We start from the raw sequence: 14248 nt of genomic DNA, 5'->3' as shown, positions 1-14248 counted from the left end.
CAACAACTGTTCGTTTCACATTATAAAACATGATGTGTTTATGAAGTTTAAACTGTTTCTCTAGAGGCTATGATGGTTCAGTCAGTGGAGGAAGGAGGATTGACGGTGTGATATGATCGCCACCTTAGCTAACGTCAGCACTTTGCAAAAAGCACATAGAGAAAATAACCACAACTCTTTACTAAAAGCTGCACCTGTTAAAAAACAAAGCTTAATTCTTGTGCAATTGTAGCCTGTCAAGACATGTTAAAGTGTTTACATATTGTTTATTACTGCATAATATAATTCATTAAAATAGAAGTTTACATGATGATTTTATACTGCCTCAATATTTTGCATGTTGTGTTTTGAAAGTTCTCTCCAGATGATCCAGAATGCGGCGGCAAGAGTGGTCTTCAATGAACCGAAGAGAGCGCATGTAACTCCGCTCTTCTTCAGGTTACACTGGCTCCCTGTTGCCGCCCGCATAAAGTTCAAAGCTTTGCTCCTGGCCTACAACACCAACACCGGGTCCAGACCATCGTATCTTCACTAGCTAATGCAGATCTATGTTCCTGCCAGATCACTGCGGTCTGCAAATGAACAACGACTAGTGGTACCATCCCAAAAAAGAAAAAAGTCACTCTCCCGTACCTTCTCTGGATCTGTTCCACATTGGTGGAATGATCTACCAGCTGCTACAAGATCAGCAGACTCGGTTGCCATCTTCAAAAAACGATAACCCAATGACCTCCTTTTAATGACATAGCGCTTATTGCTCCCTTGAACTCTTTGTAAGTCGCTTTGGATAAAAGCATCTGCTAAATGACTAAATGTAAATGTAATGTAATGTTCATCTTCAGAACACAGTGTAGACAGTTGTGATAAGGTCTTGGAGCTTTCTGTCCTCCCCTAGACAGGGTTCACAACGCTTGTGTGTTGAGCAGATGTAGGAGCTAGCGTTCTATGTCAACACCACATGCAAAGTTGTTCATCTTCATTTTCATCATTGTTCTGAAGATGAACAGAAATGCTCGGTTGTCGAACGACTTCAGAGTGAGTCATTTAAGACAGAATTTTCATTTTGGGACTATCCCTTTAATGTCACCTTCTCACTGTGTGTTCACATAGAGCGCGAATGAGGCGTCAAGCGCAAGTGATTTACATGTTAAGTCGATGCAAAGACGCGATAGACGTGCTTACGGCGAAAATTCGCGCCACGTTAACCAATCAGGAGCCTGCTCTAATAGTGCCGTACACGACGTAGCGAGCAGAGGCAGAAATACAAAATGCAGGACAAGCTAATCATCTCAGTTTGTGGACACCCGGAGCTATATGATACGTGTTCCTTTTTTTTCTAAAAATAGGAATAAAAAGGATCTTGCTTGGAAGAAAGTGAGTGAGGAGGTGGGAGAATCTGGTAAGTTGTAAAAATATTTTCGTGAAGCGAATTTCACTCGTGAATGACGCGAATAGTGCAAATGAAGCGAGTAAACACAAAATGTTCAAGCGTCCAACTACTCGCGAATAGCATGTTTTTGACGCCTCATTCGCGCTCTATGTGAACACGAGAATAAAACTGTCATCTAACCACAAACTTCCAACAATAAATGATCAAAACAAACATCAAGATTCACAATTTTAAATGTTTCTACATTTCTTTGAGAAGAATGAAAATAATTGATTACCTGCTAAACTACCTGGAATACAAACAAGACCTGTTGAAAAATAATTTGACATTTAAATTTCATATTCTAATAAATTGTTAGTTACAAAACTGTTGAAAAAATATCAACTATTGAAAAGTCTTGTTAAATATTTGACTGATGGATGACTGACAGCTTGTATAATGTTGAGATGTTTGTGTGTTCTATGAGATGATGATGTGATGTTTACTCACCAGAAAGTAAAATGAGATGAATGAGTTTGTTCATGTCGCTGCTGAACAAAAGGAATCTGAGAATAGAGAAGAGAATTGAGTTTCTTATGGGTTATGAGCAGAACGTGTGAGAGTCGTCCTCTCTTCTTCTCTCTTATACATCAATACATCATCAGTTCATCCCTCTGGACATTTGACTGTCACTCTCTCCACCCTGATGATGACATCACCACTGAACGCACACACGTCTAAAACTCTTTTCTCAACTCAAGACTTATTTACAAATCAAATCTTGTGTCACAAAAATTAAATGAATCAACAACTGCCCTTAGAAATTTCTTACAGGAATCCAGCAGATAAACAAAGAAAACTGATTCATTTCTTTGCTGGATTGTTTTCAGTGATGAACACAAGTCAATGAAAGACTGACAGAATGTTTGATTTCTTCTGAACTCACAGCTGTGTTTTCTCTTCCTGATCATCACTCTCATCGTGTTTTGTGTTATGACTTCAGAATAAAGACACTTTCAGACAGACATTTTAAACCCAGAGATGATGAACAGACTGAACTCAACTGACTGATATTGAACTCATTCTCTACATGTAACTGAGTCATGGTGTCTCAAAAGTGTGTATTTATGTTCACTTTAAGATTTGATGATGTTATAGCACAAAGTGTTGAAAATATTTATTCAACTATGTCATGAACAAACTTATTTTGAACGACATGAATATTATTCTAAAGATTGTTTTTAAACTAAAATAAAGTTTACAAAATCATACTTTTGGAAACATAAATAATTCAAATATTCAGGCAGGGTTTATGGGTATTCCTAATCATTTGAAGTTCACAGCTCTTGAATTTTTAAGTGTACAGATTTTGTCGTGTTTCTGCTTGTTGTGTCCTTAATGTTTGAGTCATGTTTTTGTAGTTCACATTTTTGTGAATCTATCATTCTAGAAAACAAGTATTTGACACACTTCAGTTTAGGGGCAATTATCGCAATTAACAAACCACTAACTACGACCTTTTCCCCAAACAACTCTTCATTTGTTGCTTATTAATAGTTAGTAAGCTAGTGATTAAATAAAGGTGTTGGGTAGGATCAGGGATGTAGAATATGGTCATGCAGAATATGTGCTTTATAAGGACTAATAAACAGTCAATATGCCAATAATATGCATGCTTATAACAACTAGTTAATGGTGAGAGTTGCCCCCTATACTGAAGTGTAACCCAAGTATAATAATCTTTTGTTCGCTCTCTGAAACTTTCCACTATTCGTTTCAGTAGGAAAATCCTGCCGTGCTCATCGGAGAGTCTTCATATATGTTTTGGATAAACAAATTTGGCCAAATTTGTAATGATTTAACAGAACTGATCTCAGAACAGTCAAATAATTTCTTTAAACTGAATATTGAGGTCAAAGTGGTTTCGAGGTCTTTAAATGAACGCGGTGAACTGTATTTCACTACAGGTTAGAAAGTGCCACGATCTAAATACTTTGAAAAACTTTCCAAATTTAAATGTCATTAAGCAGGTAAATCAAAAATGATTCACAGGGCAAATAAACATGACAGCACATGAAAAATAAATGCAGATGGGAGTGGAACATTCCACAGGTGATTTACTGACACACATTAAGAAACGCAGGTGCAACATATACATCTCATTTCCATAATGACCACCACACTGCTGCACACATTAGCATAGAGCTCATAACATGAGCTGTTCAATATTGACACATATACCAGTACAAACCTAAGTAAACCACGTCGAGTAATTCGTGTAAATAATGTCTGGTGAATACTTTGTCTGAAAGGGAAACTCCTACAAATGTAAATGCAATAAGGTCAGCCGTAAAGAGAGCTTTTTATTATTTATTTTCACTGTGTGTTTGAGTAAATAGTGTCTTAACCCCAAAAATGTCGGTAAATCTGTCTCCTCACCTTACCCAGATTCACAACGGTAAGCTTATAAAACAAGTTTTTAGTTGATCTGTCTGGTCTGATTTCAGTTGTTTCAGCTATTTTTCTTTTGAGGAGTTTGTAGTAAACATCTGAGCCATCTTGACAAAAGACAGAAATATATCAGTGTCTCTGTTTGGTCTAAGGATGCACACCATCAGCAGATGTTTAGATAGAGACTTGAGGATGATTCTGTCGCCACCACTGTGCCAAAGTAGGAAAAATGTAAATGTTAGTCAAAAGTGCCCCACTTCCTCAAAATACCTTCTTTTGTGTTCAACAGAACCGAAAAATTACAAAACAACTACTTTGGCATTCAATGGTGCTTCAGATCTGTTGGTCACTAAAATTATTCCAAAATATATCTATTTGTGTTCAACCAAACAAAGACATGTTTGGAACAACTACAGGGGGAGTAATTCATGACAGAATTGTCATTTTTTTGGGTGGAGAATCCCTTTAAAGGGCCGCTAAAAGGGGTTTTCTGCAATGTAAAAATAGTTAGTGGTGTCCCCAGAATGTGTCTGTAAAGTTTTAGCTCAAAATACACCACAGACCTCTTCATTATACGATGTTGATCATGGCCATTTGTGACTGCAATGGAAAACGCGCCATTTTTGTGTGTGTCTCTTTAAATGCAAATGAGTTTCTGCTCTCCTCCCTGTATGCAAAATAGGGGTAGAGCGCTTACTTGTGTGCTTTGGATGACATCAGGACAAGCAATATGGCGGAAAGCGCAATTTCATGTGTCCGGCCCTACAAAACCGTACACTAACTGCAATAAAAATCACCTTAATGCCTTGTTCATAAATATGAATTAATTGAAAAAGACAAAAACATAGATAGAACAACATATGCTGACCATTTACTATATGAAATGTTTGCCATTGATGATTGATCATGCGCATTCATATTACTGTAGGGACTTTTATTTTTTTATATGCCTTATTTTGAGAATCAGCAACCAGGTGTTATTACATTGTGAGTAGCAATTACTGCATAAAGTCATTGTCTTACAAATGTTTCTTACGGTGGCCAGAAAGTGCAAAACAAAACAACAAATTGCAAAACAAAAAGCGAATCTAAAAGCAAAATAAAACCCCCAAAAACACAATATCATATCTAAAACAAAATAGCAAATCATAAAACACAAAAACAATTCAGAAAACAAAATAAGTCAGAAACCACAACGACAAATCAGTCAAAACGGAAAAGGTAGGTATTTTGTTGGAATGGGACAGCTACTGCTGATTGGACGAAACTCCTGTCAATCAAGATATACAGGACGCCCAATGTTACTATGTGAAAGGACATGCATATGTGATACAGCGCGTATTTATTGATAAAGGCTCAAAAGCCACATTTTGTTAAAAAACTTGAAACGGGCTCATCTTGCATTAGGAGTAGATGCGTTTCTGTTTCCTGGGCAGCACACATAGTGCAGCTGAAAGGACGACTGCTTGTGTACCATCCGTGATCGTCTTCCCCTCAGAAGATACACACTATATAAGCACTTTAATCTGTGTCCTTGTTGGTTATGGTGAGAGAGTGACTGACTGTTACGTCACCATTAAATGCACAAAAAGAATGGTATAACATAACACATAAAGAGACCATAGAGACTCAATGATGGTTCAAATAATTAGTTTAATGAAATATGAAAGTTTGACATAAACAAAGCATGGTGAGAAAAACAAAAAAACAACCCTAACTACACATGTCTGAAAAGAAAGATAAAACTTGCCTACCTCCCGTCCAAAAACAAAAGACAAGTTCGCTGTGAGTCTTCCGGTTCCTCTAGCTGCTACGCTAAACTACCGGTAAGATAAACAACGTGAACAAAAACCATCACCAAAATCCCACCAGCTCTCAACATAACGCATAAGCTAAAAAAAGAAATCAACCCCTTTTAGGACAAACTCGTTTATCAGCGCCTACAGAGAATCCAGCGAGACATACGAGCGAGCATCCCACAGAGCCTATCCCGGTTTACCGGGAAGAGCAGGTATTCAATCCAATTGAACACTGACGCGTTCGTTTGTTTTAGCTTATAAATATTAAAGGGGTCATTCGATGTGGCTTAAACAAATGTTATTGTTTGCTTTAGATGTAATACAATATGTAAAGACGATTTAAGGTTTAAAAATGCTGTATTTTCCACATACTGTGCATGTTTGTATCTCCTCTTTGCTCCGCCTCTCTGAAATGCGCTGATATTTTAGAAAGCTCATCGTTCTGAAAAGCGAGGTGTGCTGTGATTGATCGAAATGAAGATTAAGCCGATACAACTTTCCCAGCTTGACTCGAGCAGGATGTAAAGGATTGGTTAAGAGTAATTGACTATTAACAAACAACCATATACATCATACAGAGTTTGTGTGAGATATAAACAAGCTGGCATTACATCAGGGAATGGTAACATAATAAATACATATAAATAAATACAAGTACTTCAGCCCTTCTTGATCAACCAGTGTTACGCCATGTCTCGTCTCAACAAAGACAAGAAACGTAAGTTATGAATATAACTATGGATCTGTGAGACCGAAGGATAACCGTCACTACGGTCTAATTGGATGATAACCTTCGTTCCGCCTTCTCTCGAGACCTTATGTAACAAAGTCATGCCCATGACCCCGGAAGCGGAACGTCACGCTCTATAAAAGGCGAGTAAACCTTCCGGCTCGTTCTCTTACCTTAAACGCCCCAGTATTCTGAGCGACAAGGATAGTGACAGTCATCCTTTGGTCTCACAGATCCATAGTTATATTCATAACTTACGATCTTTTTTGACCTCACTCTGACCGTCACTACGGTCTAATTGGATGACTCATGTCAACAGGGTCGCGAGGAACTACAGACTCTGAACTATTCAACCCTCGCTGGGCAACCGACATCCAAACCGCGTCGCTAACAGGCGTTGTGGCAGTTACATCGACTCTGTAACATTTTGCAAATGTACATGGTGTAGACCATGATGCTGCAGCACAAATCTCCCCCACTGAAACTCCTTTTAGTGCGGCCCATGACGTAGCTACACTTCTGGTTGAGTGGGCCCCTATTCCTATAGGAACTGGCAACCCTCTTCCTACATAAGCCTGGGAAATAACCTCAACCAACCAATGAGACAAACGTTGCTTAGAAAGCGGCAACCCCAATCTGGCCTTTCCATAGCAAACAAAAAGCTGGGAATGACCCTTCCTTAAGGTCTGAGTAAGATTTACATAGGTGATTAATGCCCTTACTGGACAAAGGGTGATCAAATTCTGCTGATCTGCCAGTGAAGGGGGTTGAAATCGAACTACCTCCGGAGCTTGATTTCTGAACTGAGGATTAAGTACCTTTGGTAAAAAGGCAGGGTTGGGCCAGAGCATCACCCCCGTGCCCTCTGGCCTCCAATGTAAATAATCCTCACTAACAGATAGCGCGCACAATTCTCCTACCCTTTTAGCAGAGCATATAGCCAAGAGAAAAGCTGTTTTGAGAGACAAAGTCTTTAAATCTGCCTCCGCCAATGGCTCGTATGGGGGCTTAGTGAGAGAGTCTAGTACAAAAGGCAAATCCCAACTGGGTACCCGCAATTTGCGATTAGAACATAACCGACAAGCTCCCTTCAGGAATTGACCTACCAAGGGATGTCGGCCTAGTGGCTGGCCATCCACTCCAACATGAGATGCTGAGATAGCTGAAGCATAAACCCTGATTGTACTGGCTGCTTTCCCCTGATCCAGCTGGGCTTGCAGGAATCTAAGGACAAGTGGCACAGAGCAAATCAACCTTCATGGCTGCACATCAGTCTGAAAAAATTCTCCACTTTATGGCGTAATTAGCCCGAGTAGATGGGACCGGGTTTGGATGCCAAATCTGCCCTTCTATTTGGGATAGGAGATCCACCCGTGTTGGAAGTTGCCACGGAGGACCCTGCGTCAGCTGAACTAGGTCCGGGAACCATGGTCTTCCTGGCCAGCATGGAGCAACCAGCAGAACTGTGCAATGACTCTCCATGATCCTCTGGAGGACCTGGGAAATCAGAGGAATGGGGGGGAAAGCATATAATAAGCCTGTCGGCCACTCTTGTGACAGAGCATCCAGGCCTAAACTGCCTTCTTGTACCGTGAGGGAGTACCATCCCCGGCAATGGGTCGTTTCCCTGGACGCAAAGAGATCTACTTGAGCTGTCCCGTACCGGGTCCAAATTTGGGCTATTACCTCCGTGTGCAACTGCCACTCTCTTGGGAGAGGCCCTGTTCTGGACAAAATATCGGCTGCTCTGTTTGCCACCCCCGGGATATGGATTGCTCTCAGTGAGGAAAGCCGTGGCGCTGCCCAAGTCAGCAGATCCGTTGCTACCTGCAGACAGCGTAGTGACTTCGTCCCTCCTTGGTGATTTATGTGGTAAACCGCTGAGGTACTGTCTGTCCTCACTAGCACATGCTTGTGGCGAAAAAATGGTAACAGACCCTTGAGAGCAAGATGAACAGCCCTCAGTTCGAGCACATTTATGTGTTCTAATGACCAAGGGGGATCCTATCCCAGTCGGCCTAAGTGGATCGCTGCTGCCATCCGTCCTATCAGCTTCTGAACCCTGTGGGCTGTCACGAACGTCCCCTTCCGGAAGTGACCTAACGCTTTCTCCAGACTGTCTATTCTCTGGGGAGTGAGACATGCTTCCATTGATGTGGAGTTGAAGGCCCAGGAATTTTACCTGCTGTTGAAGCTGGAGACTGCTCTTCTTCCAGTTCACAGTAAACCCCAGGAACTGAATGTGAGCTAGTACCTCCTGTGTGTTCCTTATCACCTGTGCTCGAGAGGGAGCACAAATTAACCAATCTTCCAGGTATGGCAGGATTTTGATACCGCGCAGTTGAACGGTAGAACCTGGAACTCTAAGGCCTGGCCTTGAAAAGCAAATCTGAGAAAAGGCCTGTGCTCTAGGCAAAATGGAATGTGGAAATATACGTCCTTTAAATCCAGGGACGTGAACCATTCTCCTGGATGTATGGACTGCATTACTATTTTTGTATAATTAATTTTGAATGGAAGAATTTTTAAGTATTGGTTGAGGTGCCTGAGGATGGGCCGATGACCACCATCTTTTTTTGGTATTATGAAATACGTTGAATAAAACCCAGTCTGTTGTGCGTTGAAGGGTACCTTTGCAATTGCTCCTTTTTGTAACAGAGCCTGCGCCTCTTCCCTCAATACGGGCTCCAATAGTGGGTCCTTGACCATGGTCATTCTGACCCTTGCAAATGGGGGGGGCGGCGTCGAAAATGTTGCCGATACCCGTGAGTTACCGTAGACAAAACCCACTGGTCCGAAATCACTCTCTCCCAACTGGCCCGCGATAGCTGAGAGATACAGTCGACGGTCCGCCCCTGACCCCTATTCAGGGCCGCCATCACGTCCTGCACCCCTTCGTGAATCTCTCTGTTGTGCTCCCCCAGGGGACTGAAATCTCCTCTGGGGATAAGTGGCATGTTGTCTCTGGGTGCGAAAGCTCTGCCCTTGAACACTAACAGGATTGCCACTTGTGTGTCTAGACCAAGCTGGTTGCTGCAGTCTTGGTGTTTCTCGAGACCTTGGTCTGAAGACTGAAGCTGATTTATGGCAAGCCCGCTGGACAGCTTCTCTTGTTGTAATGGAGCGTTCAGCCCTATCCAGCACCTCCTGAGAATTTGAATTAAAGACATGACCGGGAATTACCGGCAGATTCATTAGTTCGCCTCTTATGGTCTCTGGCAAAGAAGTTTGTGCCAGCCATATTTGTCTACGACAGAAAATAGCTGAAGACATAGCATCCCCCACATCCCGTGTCAATTGCGAGTGGGCTGCAAGAGCAGAATCAACAAGGTTCCTAGAATCCTGGTCCTCCCCACTTATCGTTTTCCGCAAAGCTGCCAAGAGGATAGCCAAAGCATTGCCTGTACGAGCTGCCCGTGCAGTGGCATTAAAGGATCGTGAGATGAGACGGTCAGTTTTCGCACACTCCTTGGGACAACGAGGGTTAGATGATGCATAACCTGGTCCTAGAGTCGTCCACGATGCTATTTCCTGCTCCACAGGTGGCATGTCCCCTAGTCCAGTTTCCTTTGGATAACGGGCATTGGCCAAGCGTCTGCAGTCTGCGTTGAATTGAGGCTTCTGAGATGGTCTCTTCCATGCCGTCCTCAACATGGAAGTATAATCATCTGTGACCGGAATAAAAGATGGAGAATTAGACTGAGGTATGCCTTCCCAAACACCTCCGACAGGGGCTGGGTCAGACACAGAGGGCTGTAAGCATAGAATCTTTGCTGCACTAAATACTCTAGCAACAAGAGTGTTTGCTGAAAAATCATCTTTCCCAATTGATTCGTCATCCACTTCGGCCGAATCTGAATGGGGTCCTTCTCATTGGCTTCCCCTTCCACCTGCTGTACATTATCAACCAGCGAGTGGGGAGCACAAAGAGATAATACATCTGCATCGTCTGCGCCTGTTTCAGGATTGCCTTGTTTTGCCGGTGGAGGAACGCATTCATGACCAAGAAGTAATGATGGTGACAATGAGTGACGAGCTTCCACTCGGTCCATCCTCTATGCTAAACTCTGAATAGCAGCCAGGATCTGTAGTTGAGTGTCTGTGTTGACAACCTCTGCCGGTGGAGCAGGGTTTGGGCCTTTAGCCACTTTCCCCACCTTCTCAAGACTCGAACTGTGTGGATCATAGTGATCATGTGAGTGTCTGCGAGAACGCTTATGACTATGCTTGTCCGATGAGCGTTCCCTCTCTCTACCACGCTAAGGTACAGAACTGCCTGAAGGCGGAACGAAGGTTATCATCCAATTAGACCGTAGTGACGGTCAGAGTGAGGTCGAAACATATCCCCATTATAAACACGACTGTCGTGAGGTGGGTGGGACGAGAGCCAGGATTCGAGGCCGGTGCGTGAGTGAAACAAGCGTCAGCTGTGCGCTAACCGGTCTCGTATCACGGCTCTCGTCCCGCCTACCTCACTACAACGACATTTGTTGCCTCTAGTTGGAACATAATTACTAATTATTAGGACTTGTGTTGTCTTTTTTTCCATGTTGCGCACGTGTTTGCATTTGCAGATCACACAAAGAAACAACAACATCAAACTCCACTCACGTAAGTCTGTAACAAAGTGTTTTGCACTGAAAATATACTTACAGGCGCCAGATAGTCCTTGCAGAGTTATAACTGTTGGAATTGCCCCACTTTTTAACAAAAGCTTCCGTGCATAGCTAGTCTTGATCTCTCCCAGATTTGTGAAGCAATCATCCGTGAAATGCCCTGCACACACTTGAATATTTGAACTGTACTTTTTGGAACAGTATTGAACATAAAATGTAATCATTTGTTTTTAGTTGCCTCGTCCTTTGGAAGGGTAAACAAAGAGGCCTTTCAACGTAACACACAGCGTCTCCACGACATGGCTGCACCGGGCCGGTACAGTGAGATTTACACCTTACTTGCGTTTAGATTTGGGCAGTCTAAGTCAAATTATACCACGAGCTGACGTCAATTTGTCGGGCTGTGGTAACAGGAGGCGTTTTAGGCAGGTCTGGGTGAGCATTCGCTTCTAGATAAAATACATCTTTTGTTCCGACACTTACATTTTTGCTACGTGTCTAATACATCGATGGGCAACTTATAAAAACCAAAGACACAGAAACCCCTCACCCCTTTAACATAAGCCTGGAAATCTTTATTGACAGGAGTTTCATCCAATCAGCAGTAGCTTTCACATTCCAGTCATAGACCGCGGAACTGGGGGGGCCTGGGGGCCCACGGCCCGGAAAACTTTTGTACTCTGACAAACTATCTTATATGAATAAAAGCCTAAGTTGTGTTTTTACAAGCCAAACAATACTAGTCACCACACAGCTTCACTCACTCTCACCAACTGCTGCCGATAAAAAACTTCACTCACTCACACTGACTGCTGCATTTTGATTTGAAACTAGTGTGTGTTGTTTATCAACTACGACGTTACGTCGACGTAGTTACTAGGTCTGTCATGTAAGAGCGTCGTCGCAAGCTAACGGCGGGCACCTGTTTAACCGCTGGCGGCATTACCAGGCTGCGACAATGAAGGGACAGAAGTGAAAGTCAGATTTTTAACAAATAAAATGGCAAAACAAAATGAGCAAAATACTCCAGCTTCCACTGTGGCCTCAACAACAGACCCTGAGCGTCCATCTCCACCACGGACTCAGACGAGCCCGCTAGCTGCTCTCCTCCGGCTTCAAGCCAAGCTACCGACAGCCACTAAACAAGTGAGTGCTGCGGGGGATCTCACAAAACCCTGCTGTTCTTATGAAGACCAAAAAGGTACAGGGGACTGGGTCTTCACAACAAGCAAGATCAGTTCAATATCAGTGGTTCAAAGATTTTAACTGGCTGACATTTTGTGACACGAGCGGAAAACTTTACTTGTTTTGTGTGTGTGTGTCTGTGCGGCTCTGCACATCAATCTGATTATGAGTCTTGACTTGTGATGATAGTGACTATGATGTTGATTTAGATTCAAGACAGCAAGATGAGTTGTGGTTGTGGACAGGATGTACTTTATGTGTTTGCCAAAGTTTCATCTGTGCGTTTATGTGTAAATAGGCCTGTTGTGTGTGAATTTTAGAGTGGGATCAGAGGGGTTAATGTGAGGAAGCATGTGTGCGTATTCATCATGTGTGTACTGTAGATGTGACTGTGTGGTGTCGGAATAAAATAAAGTGCTCCGCAACGTTATTTAATATATCAGTAATATTGTCTGTTTCAATGCGTTTGCGCCCCACCCCCTCCGCGTGACTTGAAATTATGTCCCCCCTTGTTCAGATGCGTTCCACGGTCCATGATTCCAGCAAAGTACCCTTACTTTTCCAGTTTGACTGATTTGTCATTGTGGTTTCTGACTTGTCGATGTGGTTTCTGACTTGTTATTTTGTTTTCCGAATTGTTGTTGTGTTTTAAGATTTGCTATTCTGTTTTTAGATTGGATATCGTGTTTTCAGATTTGTCATTTTGATTTAGAATTTTGCTTCTAGGTTCGTTTTTAGTTGTTAACTTGTTGTCAGGGATCGGTAGGAGAACCAAAGCGCATGCAGCAGTGAAGGGGTTAAACAGGCTTTAATAAATGATAAACGCAAATTACAAATAATACACCCACGATGGGGGGAAAACTGAACTGGGGCACGATACAAAAACAGAAAACAAAGACTTCCCACGAGGGGGCATAAAACAAAAGACAAATACTTAAAGCTAACAACTAAGACACGACTTACTATACATACATCTAACAAGGGGCAAGGTAAAGATCCACAAGGCAAGTAACAGCACGACTGAGGGACACGACACAGGTACAGGTACAATGAACCAGCACAAGACAATAGACATGAGAAAGAGACTGCTATGACTTTCTTTCGCTGTAATAAATAAACTTTACATTAATTATGTCGTTCACAAGTCTTTTGAACTGATGTGTTTTACCACTACGACATAACACCTGTCTTTTGACCAATTTAAAATGTCAGGTAGGCCTATAGCCGCTAACATGTAAACAACAGATGCTAACATGCTAAACACATTATTAAAGAAAGGCGATTTAAAAACGATGTGTAATACTTACTTCTTCCGGAGATGAAGCCTGATCGCGAACAGCTGGTACTGATCCACTCTTGACGATACATTTTTAGGGTTTGCACTACGCATACCTCAAGGACTCTCCTGCACTACTTAGGCCTACCTGCTTCCTCGACTCCAGTGTGTCTCCTCGTCTTCATCGTCTCCCTGGCTCCAGTGTTCCGTCCTCCTGAATCTCCTGTTTAAGTATTATTCCAATAAACTGTCCATATCTGCATCTCCTGATCTCTGTGTCTTGTGTTTTAACAGTAAAGAAGTAGTGTATCACTTCCACATTATTCAGTATCTTTGTTATAATGCTACTGGACTGTTAAACAACCCAATGTACCTTATAATTTTGTCAACCCATACTTGGGCCTAAATAGTCTGTCATTCTTTTTTTGCAGTGGAAGTGAAACACACCTACAGAATCGCAATACACTTAACTGACAGACAAGACAGGCAGCAAATAAGCTGAAGTTACAGCCCATCGGCCCAGTCTCTAAATGTATAAAGAGAATAAACACTTCCTGCAGCTGAATGATTTTAAGTAATTTATTTATGATGTTGCTTAAATATAAACTCATCCAAAAAATTAAAAAAGGGTTACTGTAAAATTATTGCAAATACTTAATAAATCCTGGTTGCCATACAATTTTATTTTGAAACAATTTTATATTATAACAGACTTTTTAATAATATCATTAACTTGTTGAAATTGTACAATTATTACAATGAAAAATAAAGAAACCTGTAGTGAGGTAGGTGGGACAAGAGCCGGGATTCGAGGCCGGTGTG

Source organism: Barbatula barbatula (assembly GCF_947034865.1).
Source record: "Barbatula barbatula genome assembly, chromosome: 1".
NCBI classification, from domain to species: Eukaryota; Metazoa; Chordata; class Actinopteri; order Cypriniformes; family Nemacheilidae; genus Barbatula; species Barbatula barbatula.
This window is presented reverse-complemented; position numbering follows the sequence as displayed.